This window comes from Hemiscyllium ocellatum, unplaced genomic scaffold, assembly GCF_020745735.1.
Source record: "Hemiscyllium ocellatum isolate sHemOce1 unplaced genomic scaffold, sHemOce1.pat.X.cur. scaffold_103_pat_ctg1, whole genome shotgun sequence".
NCBI classification, from domain to species: domain Eukaryota; kingdom Metazoa; phylum Chordata; class Chondrichthyes; order Orectolobiformes; family Hemiscylliidae; genus Hemiscyllium; species Hemiscyllium ocellatum.
Genome location: NW_026867652.1, coordinates 402,666 through 416,138, shown reverse-complemented (window position 1 = coordinate 416,138; position 13,473 = coordinate 402,666).

Genomic DNA, 13,473 nt, shown 5'->3' with positions numbered 1-13,473 from the left:
TTTTGGGACCATTGCTTTTTGTTATCTTTATAAATGATCTAGAGGAAGGACTTGAAAGCTGGGTAAGCAAGTTTGCGGATGACACAAAAGTCGGTGGAGTTGTCGATAGTGAGGAAGGAAGTGGTAGATTACAGAGGGATATAGATAAGTTGCAGAGCTGGGCGGAAATGTGGCAAATGGAATTCAATGTAGCTAAGTGCGAAGTCGTTCACTTTGGTAGGAATAACAAGATGATGGATTACTGGGCTAATGGTAGGCTACTTGGTAGTGTGGATGAGCAGAGGGATCTTGGTGTCCATGTACACAGATCTCTGAAAGTTGCCACCCAGGTAAATAGTGCTGTGAGGAAGGCAAACGGTGTACTGGGCTTTATTGGCAGAGGAATTGAGTTCCGGAGTCCTGAGGTCATGTTGCAGTTGTATAAGACTCTGGTGAGGCCTCATCTGGAGTATTGTGTGCAGTTTTAGTCGCCATACTATAGGAAGGATGTGGAAGCTTTAGAACGAGTGCGGAGGAGGTTTACCAGGATGTTGCCTGGAATGGTAGGAAAATCTTATGAGGAAAGGCTGAGGCACTTGGGGCTGTTCTCATTGGAGAAGAGAAGGTTTAGGGGAGATCTGATAGAAGTGTATAAGATGATTAGGGGTTTAGATAGGGTAGATACTAAGAACCTTTTACCGCTAATGGAGTCAGGTGTTACTAGGGGACATAGCTTTAAATTAAGGGGAGGTAGGTATAGGACAGATGTTAGGGGTAGATTCTTCACACAGCGGGTTGTGAGTTCATGGAATGCCCTGCCCGTATCAGTGGTGAACTCTCCTTCTTTATGGTCATTTAAGCGGGCATTGGATAGGCATTTGGAAGTTATTGGGCTAGTATAGGTTAGGTAGGATTCGGTCGGCGCAACATCGAGGGCCGAAGGGCCTGTACTGCGCTGTATCCTTCTATGTTCTATGTTCTCTGTTCTAAGTGCCCATAAAGTTGGCGAGTCTACCACTGTTTCAGAGCTGAAAATGTATTGCTGGAAAAGCGTGTTGCTGATGAACGGCTTATGCCCGAAACGTCGAATTTCCTGTTCCTTGGATGCTGCCTGACCTGCTGCGCTTTTCCAGCAACACATTTTCAGCTCTGATCTTCAGCATCTGTAGACCTCACTTTTACCACTGTTTCAGGCCATGCATTCCATGCCTGACAATTCTGAGTAAAGAACCTACCTCTGGCATCTGTCCTATATCTATTAATTAATGTTAATATTAATTACTACTTCAATTTAAAGCTATTTGCCTTCGTGCTAGGAGTCGCCACCTGAGGGAAAAGGCTCTCACTGTCCAAACCATGTCACCCTCTGATTGTCTTATATGTCTCAATTAATTGACCTTAAACTCTTCTCTCAAACACAAACAGATTCAAGTCCCTCAGCCTTCCTCATTACACCTTCCCTCTGTACCAGGTAACATCGTACTAAAACTCCTCGGAACACTTCCCAAATTTTTAACAGCCTTCTAAAGCGGTGACTTGAACCATAGGCAACACCCCAAATGCGGCAGCACCAGAGTTTTGTCCAGCTGCAGCATTATCTCATGGTTCCGAAACTCATTCCCTGTCCCAGTAAAAGCTCACATGCAGAATGCCTTCATAACAAACTGGGTGGCAACTGTCAATGATCCATGTACATGGACACAGTGATCTCTCTGCTCATCTGCACTACTAAGTTCTGTTTACCCACATCCACCTGTTTGGTCACCTCAAAGTAGTCAACAAGGTTTGTGAGGCATGACCTACCCTTCAGAAAACCGTGCCGACTATCCCTCATCAACGTGTTCATCTTCTGATGATTATAAATGCTAGCCTTTCCAAGCCTTTCCAACACTTTACCCAGAATCGAAGTAAGGCTCACAGTTCTATAATTACCCAGGGTTGTCTCTATTCCCCGTCTTGCTCAAGGGGACAACATTTGCTGTCCTCCAGCCTTCTGACACTATTCCTGAAGGCAATGGCGACATAAAGACCAAAGCCAAAAGTTCAACAATCTCCTTACTGGCCTCCCAGAGAAGCCAATAATAAATCCCATCTGGCCCAGGGGACCTTTTTTTCACTTTCCAGAATTGCTAACACCTTATCCTTCTGCAGATCAATCCCATCTAGTTATGGACTCCACTACCTTGGGGTAAAGATGTTGGCTACCTGTACCCCTCATGGTTTTATAAACCTTTATACGGTCACCCCTCAGCCACCTACACACGGTGGAAATGTGAAGGACAATGATATAAATATTTCTGCTTGCGTCCCTGCTACTACTTTGCCACAATGTTCTGGTATACACTTTTCAGGACCTCGGGCTTTCTCTACCTTTGTATTCTAAGACCTCCAGCACCACCTCTTCTGTAATGGGGTCTCTTTACAAGCCATCACTGTTTCTTTCCATTTGTTTCCTAGTCTTTGTCCACAGTACGTTCTGACATGAAATGCTCATTTAGGCTCTCGCCCATCTCCTGTGGTTCGACACTTGGATGGCTTCACTGATCTTTGAGGAGCCCTTGTGCCTCTCCAGTTGCTTTTTATGGACTTGTGTGCTGTAGAAAATTCTTCGCATTCTATTTAAACCTATCTGACAAATTTATCTCATTCCCCCAGGATGCTTTCCAGCTTATCCAACCTCTCCGTTTCTGTCAAACCCTCCAGTATCAGTAACATCTTCATTAATCTTTGCTCCATTTGCAGTTTCAGGAAATGCTTCCCAGATCAGGATGATCAGAATTCTATGCAGCGTTCCAAAGCTGTGCTGATTATCCCTAATTAATTCTTATCGTTACAAATGCATGTAACTCCTATCCCGCAGAATCGCTTCCAACAATGTCTGCATCGCTGACATCAAACTAATTGGTGTTGATGTCCCTGACTTTCCCTTGCAGCCTTTCCTAAGTACTGGCACAACCTTAGCCACCCTCCAAGCTTCCAGCTGATCACACATGGCTATCACTGATAGAAATATCTCTTTATGGGACCCCACAATTTCTTTCCGCGCTTCCCACAATATCCTGGAATACACTTGATTAGTTCCCAAGGATTTGTCCATCTTATATGCATTATAGAACCTTCAGTACCTCCTTTTCTGTTAAGTGGAGTCTTCTGAAGACGTCACTGTTCCTTATTCCCCGATTTCCCCAGTATTTCACCTAGTTAAGTTCAAACGTGAAATTTTTGTTCAGGATCTCACCCACCTTCTGTGTTTCCACACTTGAATGGTCCCATTCGTCGTCAAGGGGCTATATTCTTCCCCTAGTTAATCTCCTGAAGAATATACTTGAAGAATCTCTTTGGATTTTCCTCAGCCTGATCTGACAATGCTTTTTGTGGTCCCCTTTCTGCCCTCCTGATTTCCCTCTTAAGAGAATTACTCCACCCGCTATGTTCTTCAATGGATTCCCTTAATCCAATTGCCTATATGTGACACGTGCCCCCTTTTTGTTGACCAAAGCCTCAATACTCCCAGTCATCCAGGGTATACCACTTATGTCAGTATTGTCCTTCACACTAACAGAAATATGGTGTCCCTGAACTCTCATTTTATCACACTTTTGAAAGCTTCCCCACCTGCCTGATGTCCCATTACCTGAAAATAGCCTCCACAATCAATGACTAAAAGCTCTTCACTAATACCTTCTGGATTGCGGCAAGACGAATTTTGATCTTTAACTTGTGGAGAAAGTGAGGATTGCAGATGTTGGAGATCACAGCTGAAAATGTGTTGCTGGAAAAGCGCAGCAGGTCAGGCAGCATCCAAGAGCAGGAGAATCGACGTTTCGGGCATGAGTTCTTCAGGAATCCTGTAAAAGGGCTCATGCCCGAAACATCGAATCTCCTGCTCCTTGGATGCTGCCTGATCTGCTGCACTTTTCCAGCAACACATTTTCAGCTCTTCAACTTGTGGATTAGACTTGTGTTTTCCATCGCTATTTTCAAACTATTGCAATTGTGCTCACTTTGCCAAAGTGTTGCCCCACTAATGCCTCAGTCCCTTTCCCTACCTTGTTCCCCAAGAGGAGGTCAGGTTTTACCCCTTCCTGCAGTCCAACCAGTTACATTCTGACTGAGATATTTTTCTTGTACATGCATAACAAATTCCACCCATTCAAGCTCTGAGCACTCTGGCAGTCCCAGACTAGGTTTGGAAAGTTACAATCCCTGACCATTCCAACCCTATCATTCTTACAGATATCTAAGGTCTCCCGACATATTTGCTGCTCAAAATCTCGCTGACTGTTGGGGGCTGTAGTACAGTCATATTAAACTGATGACCTATTCCCATTTCTCAATTGCACTATTATAGCTTCAATGGGCGTTCCACAGGAATATCTTTTCTCAGTGCTGCAGTGACGTTTCACTGATCAAAAACTGCACCCCCTCCTCTCTCACCTCCTGTTCTATCCTCCCTATGGAATCTGTACCCTGGGACATTGAGCTCCCAGTCCTGTCCCACTCTCAGCTGTGTTTCTGCCATATCTATGGTATTCCAGTCCCATGTTCTCATCCATGCGCCGACTTCATTTGACTTAATTGTTAGGCCTTTTATTCTGAAATAAATGCACTTTAATCAATCAGTTTTCCCTCAATGTCTGCTGTGTTCTTTCCTGATGTTTCTACTTAAGTTCCTGTCTTGAAATTCTGTCCCAGCCTCTACCTTCAGACTGCAGCCTGGCACAATCCACCTCACTATGGACAACACCATCAACTTTCATGTCATTTGCAAACCTACTAATGATACCTTCTGCTTTCACATCAGAGTGAAGAATGTGTATAATAAACAGCAATGGCTCCCGCACAGATCCCTGTGGTACACCCGTTGGTGAAAGAATTTCATTCTTAAAAACAGCCCTCCACCAGTTGTGGATCCTGTTTGCCAAATTGCCTTGGATCCCATTGGTCTGTTGGACCAGCCTTCGATGTGGGACCTCGTCAAACGATGTAATGAACTCCATGTAACCCACATCATCTGCACAGCCCTCATCAAAATCCTCAATCGTAATTTCAAATAAAAATCTCAGCTGAATTTGGGAAAGGATCTTACTCTACCAAATGTATGATGAGTATCCCTAATCGTTTTCTGCCTTTCCAAATTTTGATTCATTCTGTTCCTCAGAATTGTTCCCAATATTTTCCCTCCCCCGCTGTCAGACTATCTGCTCAGTAATTACCTGACCTATCCCTGCTGCCCTTCTTGAATAAAGGAAACACATTAGCTATCCTCCAGTCATTCGGCACTTCACCTGTAGCCAGCAAAGTATTAAATATCTCCACCAGGGCCCCTTACCTCCCATAGCAGCCTGGGATACATTTCATTGGGCACTGGGGATTTCTCCACATTTAAGCCTGTGAAAACATTTAATATCTCCTCCTTATTGATCTTAATATGTTTGAGAACCTCACCATCCCAACTGAAATCCCGGCTACAATGTCTTTCTCCTGTGTGAATACAGATGGGAACATAGAACATAGAAAATAGAAGGATACAGCGCAGTACAGGCCCTTCGGCCCTCGATGTTGCGCCGACCGAATCCTACCTAACCTATACTAGCCCAATAACTTCCAAATGCCTATCCAATGCCCGCTTAAATGACCATAAAGAAGGAGAGTTCACCACTGATACGGGCAGGGCATTCCATGAACTCACAACCCGCTGTGTGAAGAATCTACCCCTAACATCTGTCCTATACCTACCTCCCCTTAATTTAAAGCTATGTCCCCTAGTAACACCTGACTCCATTAGCGGTAAAAGGTTCTTAGTATCTACCCTATCTAAACCCCTAATCATCTTATACACTTCTATCAGATCTCCCCTAAACCTTCTCTTCTCCAATGAGAACAGCCCCAAGTGCCTCAGCCTTTCCTCATAAGATTTTCCTACCATTCCAGGCAACATCCTGGTAAACCTCCTCCTCACTCGTTCTAAAGCTTCCACATCCTTCCTATAGTATGGCGACTAAAACTGCACACAATACTCCAGATGAGGCCTCACCAGAGTCTTATACAACTGCAACATGACCTCAGGACTCCGGAACTCAATTCCTCTGCCAATAAAGCCCAGTACACCATATGCCTTCCTCACAGCACTATTTACCTGGGTGGCAACTTTCAGAGATCTGTGTACATGGACACCAAGATCCCTCTGCTCATCCACACTACCAAGTAGCCTACCATTAGCCCAGTAATCCATCATCTTGTTATTCCTACCAAAGTGAACGACTTCGCACTTAGCTACATTGAATTCCATTTGCCACATTTCCGCCCAGCTCTGCAACTTATCTATATCCCTCTGTAATCTACCACTTCCTTCCTCACTATCGACAACTCCACCGACTTTTGTGTCATCCGCAAACTTGCTTACCCAGCTTTCAAGTCCTTCCTCTAGATCATTTATAAAGATAACAAAAAGCAATGGTCCCAAAACAGATCCTTGTGGGAAGTATTCATTGAAGATCTCACCTACTTCCTCTGGCTCCATGCACAGATTGCCCTTTTGTTTCTAACAGGCCCCACACTTTCCCAGTAACTCTCTTATTCTGAATATCCTGCTACAATACCTTGTGGCTTTTCCTTAACACTACCTACCAACGATGTTTAATGGCCATTGTTTATCCTTCATTTTTAAGGAGCCCCCTTGCACACTCTATACTTTCAAATGGCTTCACCTGAGTTTATTGCACTGTATTTTCTTTATCAAACTCACGATATCACTTAACCAAAATTCGCTGAACTTGCTGCCTTTACTATACACTTGTCAGGGCCACACTGGCCATGAATTCTCACTGTATCACTTTAACATTCTCTCATTTTCCAAATATAGAACCAACTGCAGACTGTCCTCCCAGTCTCGGTTTGCCAGCTCCTCTCTAATGATATAGATTCTCTCTAGTGACAGACAAGAGACCACAGGATGTTGTGCTGCCTCCCGGGTACCAGGGTCAAGGGTGTCTGTGAGCGTTTACTGAACATTCTGAAGTGACAGGGTAAATACCCAGTGGTCATTGTACACATCGGTCCACTTGATATAGTTAGTCAAGGGGATGGGATCCTGTGAAATATGTACAGGGAGTGAGGAAAGGAGTTAAAAAGCAGGGCCTCAAGGGTTGTGATCACCTGATTACTCCCAGTGCCACGTGACAGTGCGGAGAGAAATAGAAGATAGGCCAGATGGAGGTGCGGCTGAGGAGCTGGTGGAGGGTAGAGTTTTCAGTTCTTGGATCATTGGGATCTCTTCTGGGGTAGAGGTAACCTGAACAAGGTTTGACTTGAATCAGAAGGGCACAAGTATCCCTGGGTGGAGATTGGCTTGTGTCACCCTGGAGGGTTTAAACTAGTTTGGCAGGGGCTTGGACTCTGAATAAGAGAGGTGCCATCAACCAGTCAGGGGAAAATGCATCAGCCATCGAGAGCAAGTTTCCTATCCAGGATATCTTGGGCACAGTATAGGGAGGGAAAAGATTTCTGGTTTAAAGGGCATTTATTTCAACACACGAGGCCTGACTGGTAAGGCAGACGAGCTGAGAGCATGGATTAGCTCTGGGGACTGGGATATTTCAGCCATAACAGAAACATGCCTGAGAGAAGGGCAGGATTGGCAGCTCAGTGTTCCAGGACACACAAGGTACAGGCTGGTCAGAAGGACAAGTAAGGGAGGACATAACATCCGTGCTTAGATAGGATACTCTTTCGGGGTGATCAAATGAAGTCATATGGTTAGAAGTTAGAAACAAAAAGGGGATAGTCAGTCTGCTGCGATGGTATTCTGGATCCCCAAATAGCCAGTGGGTACTAGAGGAGCAGATGTGAAGAGACATTGAAGGTACCTATAGAAATAATAGAATAGTATTGGTTGGAGATTTTAACTTCCCCTGTATTGATTGGACCACCCAGAGTGTAAAAGTTCTGTATGGGGTGGAATTTGTCAAATGTGTCCAAGGAGGTTTCCTAGATCAATATGGAGAGGGCCCCACTCTACTCAGGCAGCTGAAAACGAGACCTCCCCTCAGAAAACGAGGTCGGGAAAGTGACTGAAGTGTCAGTCGGAGAGCACTTTGGGTCCAATGACCACAACTGTCCTCGAATTAACATAGTTGTGGAGAAAAGATCAGGCCGGTTCACAGATTAAGGTGTTAGTCTGGAGCAGGGCCAATTTTGGGGCTATTTGGGAGAATTGAGCAGAGGTCGATTGGGTGAATGAAAAATCACACAACACTAGGTTATAGTCCAACAGATTTAAATCAAAGCACCAGCTTTCGAAGTCCAGGTGATCATTCTGAAAGATGAAAACTTAAACTAAATTTGTTTGGTATTACATTCCATCACACTGCAATCCTGTTGCTACAAATTCTGTGCCTGATTATTGTGCTCCACAACCACCTGATGAACCAGCGCTATGAAACCTAGTGCCTCCAAATAAACCCGCAGGACTGTAAGCTGGTGTTGTGTAATTTTTAACGTTGTCCATCCCAGTCAAATACCAACTCCTCCACATCATGTTCCCATCCAATGGGTGGTCTGTTTGAAGCAAAAGGAATGACTGGCAAATGGGAGGCTTTTAAAAGTGTGATCTCAAGATTCCAATATGTCCCTGTTAGAGTGAAGGGAAAAGCTGGCAGGTTTAGGGATCCCTGGCTGATGGGGGATATTGAGGCTCTGTTCAAGAAAAAGAAGGCGACACACATTGTCTTCATTGTTTCCGTATCTACATAACCTCTTCGAGTCCTAAAGACACTATCACTCGATGGAGATACAACAATCCTCTCAGGTCCCTGCAGCACTCCCGAACTGTATAACCCACTGAAAGCCTGTGCTTCTCCTGATCCAGTTCTGACAAGAATCATTCTCTGTGTAACGTCATCCCATCGCTAACACCCACCCTTTCAATGTAAGCCCCTCCTGTATCTCCATCCATTTACTCATCTCCACAACCTTCTCCAGCTCTTACACCCCTACCTTTGTAAACTCACCCTCCCCTACAATCCTTTCCCCTTGGACCAAACTGGAGGAGGTTACTAATGCTTCCTTATCTGTGAATCTGTCTCCAACCAAAATTACTGCCGTTCTGGATAATCTATCAGACTCCACACACTTCATATCTAAATAATCTGCAGAAGTAAAACTTCCTATATCTATAAACATCTTCAGTCATGACTACCCTCCAGTCTATACAACCCACTTTATCCCTGTCATCTGCTCCATTCACGGAAAATCGCTCCATCCTACTAACACCCTTCTCCCTGTAAACTGCTCCATCCCTCCCAACCTCTCCATCTTCATGAACACATGTAGATCGTACTGCTCTCCACATTTCTGTAACACCCTGTGGTTCTATGTGCTCCCTGTGAAACCACCTCCAGTCCCCACAACCCTCCCAGTCTGGGTCGTCTGCTCCAGATCAGACCATTGCTGTCTCTGTTACCTCCGACAATCCTAGTAAACCTCCCTAATGTATCTATTCATTCAGATCCCATCCTCTTCAGCCTCCTGAAACCTCTTCCTGCCATTGTAACCCTCCCTATTTAGAACACAGAACAGTACAGCACAGAACAGGTCCTTTAGCCCTCAATGTTGTGTCAATCTTTTATCCTACTACAAGATCAATCTAAACTGCAGACCATTGAAAGAACAAAGAAAATCACAGCACAGGAACAGGCTCTTCAGCCCACTAAGCCTCCGCTGATCCAAATTCTCTGTCTAAACCTGTCACCTATTCCGTCGTCTATTTGGTGAGGATCTGTACCACTTTGCTTCCTGCCCATTCATATATCTGTGTGGATACACCTTAACTGACGTTATAATTCCTGCCTGCACCATCTTCGCTGCCAAAATGTTCCAAGCCCCCATCACTCTCTGCATAAAGTTCTTTCCACGCATATCTGCCCTAAACCTTTTCCCTCTCACTGTGAACTCATGACCCTAGTAATTGAGTTCCACACTCTGGGGGAAAAATGCTTCTTGCTATCCACCTTGTCTATACATCCCATGATTTTGCAGACCTCAATCAGGTCCCCAGTCAACCTTTGTCTTTCTAATGAAAATAATGCAAAACTATTCAATCTCTCCTTATTGCTAGTGCCCTCTATACCAGGCAACTTCCTGGTGAACCTCCTCTGCAACCTCTCCAAAGCATGCATATTCTTTTGGTAATGTGGAGATCAGAACCGTACGTAATATTCCAAACAAAGTCCTATACAACTGTAACATGACCTGCCAACTCGTGTACTCAATACCCCGTCGAATGAAGGAAAGCATGCCATATGCCGCCTTGACCACTTTACTGACCTGCGTTACCACCTTCAAGGAAAAATGGACCTGAATACCCAGATCCTAATTTTCCCCAGGACCTTCCCATTTACTGGATTTAATTGGATTAGATTGGATTGGATTTTGAATTGGATCTTCTGAAAGGCATCATCTCACATTTGCCCGGATTGAACTCCATCTGCCATTTCTCTGCCCGCCTCTCCAATCTATCTATATTCTGCTGTATTATTGACATTCACCTTCACTGTCTGCTACTCCACCAATCTTAGTGTTATCTTCAAACTTGCTAATCCAGGAACTGATACCTTCCTCCAAATCTACCAACATTCAGCTTCTCATCACCACCCCCCCTCCCCCCACCCCCACCTTACAGGTGAAGGATCCTGACCCTAACAACCATGAGAGACTGACCTACCGTGTCCAAGCTCCCGGACTGGAATCTGAGACTCCCCTTGACTCACTGTCCTCGGCCCCGTGACTGACTGTGGACAATGATACCAAACTTCCTGGGTTTGTGTTTGCCTGGTGAGTCTGGTAGCTGTAGCTGAGGGGTAACACTGCCAAAGGCAGGGTGATGTAAGGCAATAATTATGTGAACATTCAAGTCAGCTCAAAGTGAATGTGTACAAACACGGAGTGAGCAGCCCAGAGGGACAATCCATGAGCTGGGCATGTGTGCCTGAGCACAGTGTCCTTGCAGCAGCATTGAGTGTGTACAAACAGGGAGTGAGCAGCCCAGAGGGACAGTCCATGACCTGGGTGTGTCCCTGAGTACACTGTCCTTGCAGCAGCATTGCAATGAGAGCTGTCAGTGCACCCTGAGCTGCAGCACTGAAGTACAGAAGCGTACAGTCAGTAGGTTGGAGATCTGCTGGGATGGCATGGTGAGGCTGACATATGTCAGATGCCAGCATTGGACAATATGTAATACATGCAACTTTGGTCTGTGCAGTGTCTCCTGAGACGCTGATGTCCAAGACAGAAGGCCACAGGAGCAAGGGTCATGATGGCGTCACCAGATACCAGCTCTAACATTCATGTCAAATTGTCCATATTGCGTTCCCACAGTGGGAGGGAGGACATGAACCTGAAAATTATTGAGGAGAGATTTACATGAATGTGGCTGCTGATCATCAGGAGTTATTCAATCAGCAACTGGCCACTATCTTGCTGAAATCTTTTCTTGAACTGTACAGTACAGGAACAGGCCTGTCAGTCCACTAAGTTACACTGATACTTGATGTCTTTAGAAGTTATAAAATGTTGTATATCATTATATTCCCTGAAAACTCATGTACATGTCAAGATACCATCATTGCTGTTGTATCTTCTTCTACAGCCTCCTCCATCAGTGCATTCCGGACACTTTCACATTCTGCCTGGAACAGAACAAAAAAAAAACTTCCTTCTCATATATCATTTAAACTTTCCCCCATTTACCTGAAACCTATGCCGAGGAGAAAGTGATGTTGGAGATCAGAGTTGAAAAGTGTGGTGCTGGAAAAACACAGCAGGCCAGGCAGCATCCGAGGAGCAGGAGAATCGATGTTTCGGGCATACACCTTTCTTCAGGAATGATTCCTGAAGAAGGGCTTATGCCCGAAATGTCGATTCTCCTGCTCCTCGGATGCTGCCTGGCCTGCTGTGTTTTCCAGCACCAAACTTTTCAACTCTAAAACTTATGCCCACTAGCAATTAATATTTCTACTCTGGAGAAAAAAGAGACTCCAACTGTCTATTCTATCCATACCTCTCATAACTTTGTAAACCTGTAACAGGTTCTACTTATGTTTAATATCTTCCAAACCAGACAACATCCTAGTAAATGTTTTTCAAACCCTGTCCAATACCTCAACATCCTTTTGCTGATCTGGTAATCAGTCCTGCACAAAATATTCTAAATGATTCCGGAATATAGTTCTGTCCAGCTGCAGCATGACATGACATGGCAATGTTTCCCTGTGTTGCCACTTTCAGGGAACTGTGGACCTGTATGCCCAGATCCCTTTAATGTTGAAGCTACTTAGAGGTCTTTCATTTATTGTATATTTCTCTCCTGCAGCAGACTTTCTGAAAGGTAACATCTCGCAATTTCCCATTTTAAATTACATCTGCTTTTTCTCCATCCAAGTCTCCAGCCCACTTATATTCTGCTCCATCATCTGCCAATCATCCTGACAATCTGCAACTCCCCCAATCTATTCACGCATATCCAGACAGAAGGGAAAAAACCCTTCCACCCCTACTGACTGCTATGACCAAACAGTTCTCTGTCTATGTTACTGACTGACTGCTGATCCTAGTTCACATCCCCTTCTTTTGAGCCTGCTGTAAGGAACCAAATCAAAGGCCTTGCAGAGATCCAGATGGCCAACATCCAGCTCCATGCCCTCATAATTCACTTTTGCCACTTTCTCAAATTATTCAATCACGTTTGTGAGTCACAATTTTCCCCATACAAAGCCGTGTTGTCCATCGTGAATAAGTCCATATTTTTCCAAATGTGAGTCAGTTCTATCACTAAGAATCTCCAATATTTTCCCTACCACTGATGTAAGGCTCACCGAGCTGAAATTTCCGTGTTGCCCTTCTTCTACAAAGGAACAACAGTGGCTATTTTCCAATTCTCTGGAACCTCTGCTGACACTGAAGCGCAAACCAAGTGTGTGCACAAAGTCTCAGCAATTTACTCCTTCGATCCCTTCAGTATTCCGGGATTAATCCCATCATATCATGGAGACTTGTCGACCTTAATATTTTTCAAAACACCCAACACAAAATGACACCGGATATCAGCACATCCATCTCTTGACTCTTCACCCACCATGTCCCCCTCCTTTGTGAATACCAATACAAAGTATTTGTTAAGGACTTCACCCGCTTCCTCCAGCTCCATGCATTAATTCCCTCCTTTGTCCTTGATCGGGCATACTCTTTCCACACTCCTCTCGGCATTAGTATTACTTTCCCATTGTGTGATGTAAGGTTCTGTCACCTGTTCTGTCTTTGTATTCCTAGATTTCAAGGGGGCTCTGGATTTAGCTGCCTGATCCTTTTCACTTTATGAGAACGTATTTTCTTAGAACCACTTTAATCTCCTCTCCGACCACGGCCACTGCTCTGATTCTGATGTATCTTCTAGTTACTTGTTTCTGTTTACTTGAAGAAATAAAGTTAGACAGTGCC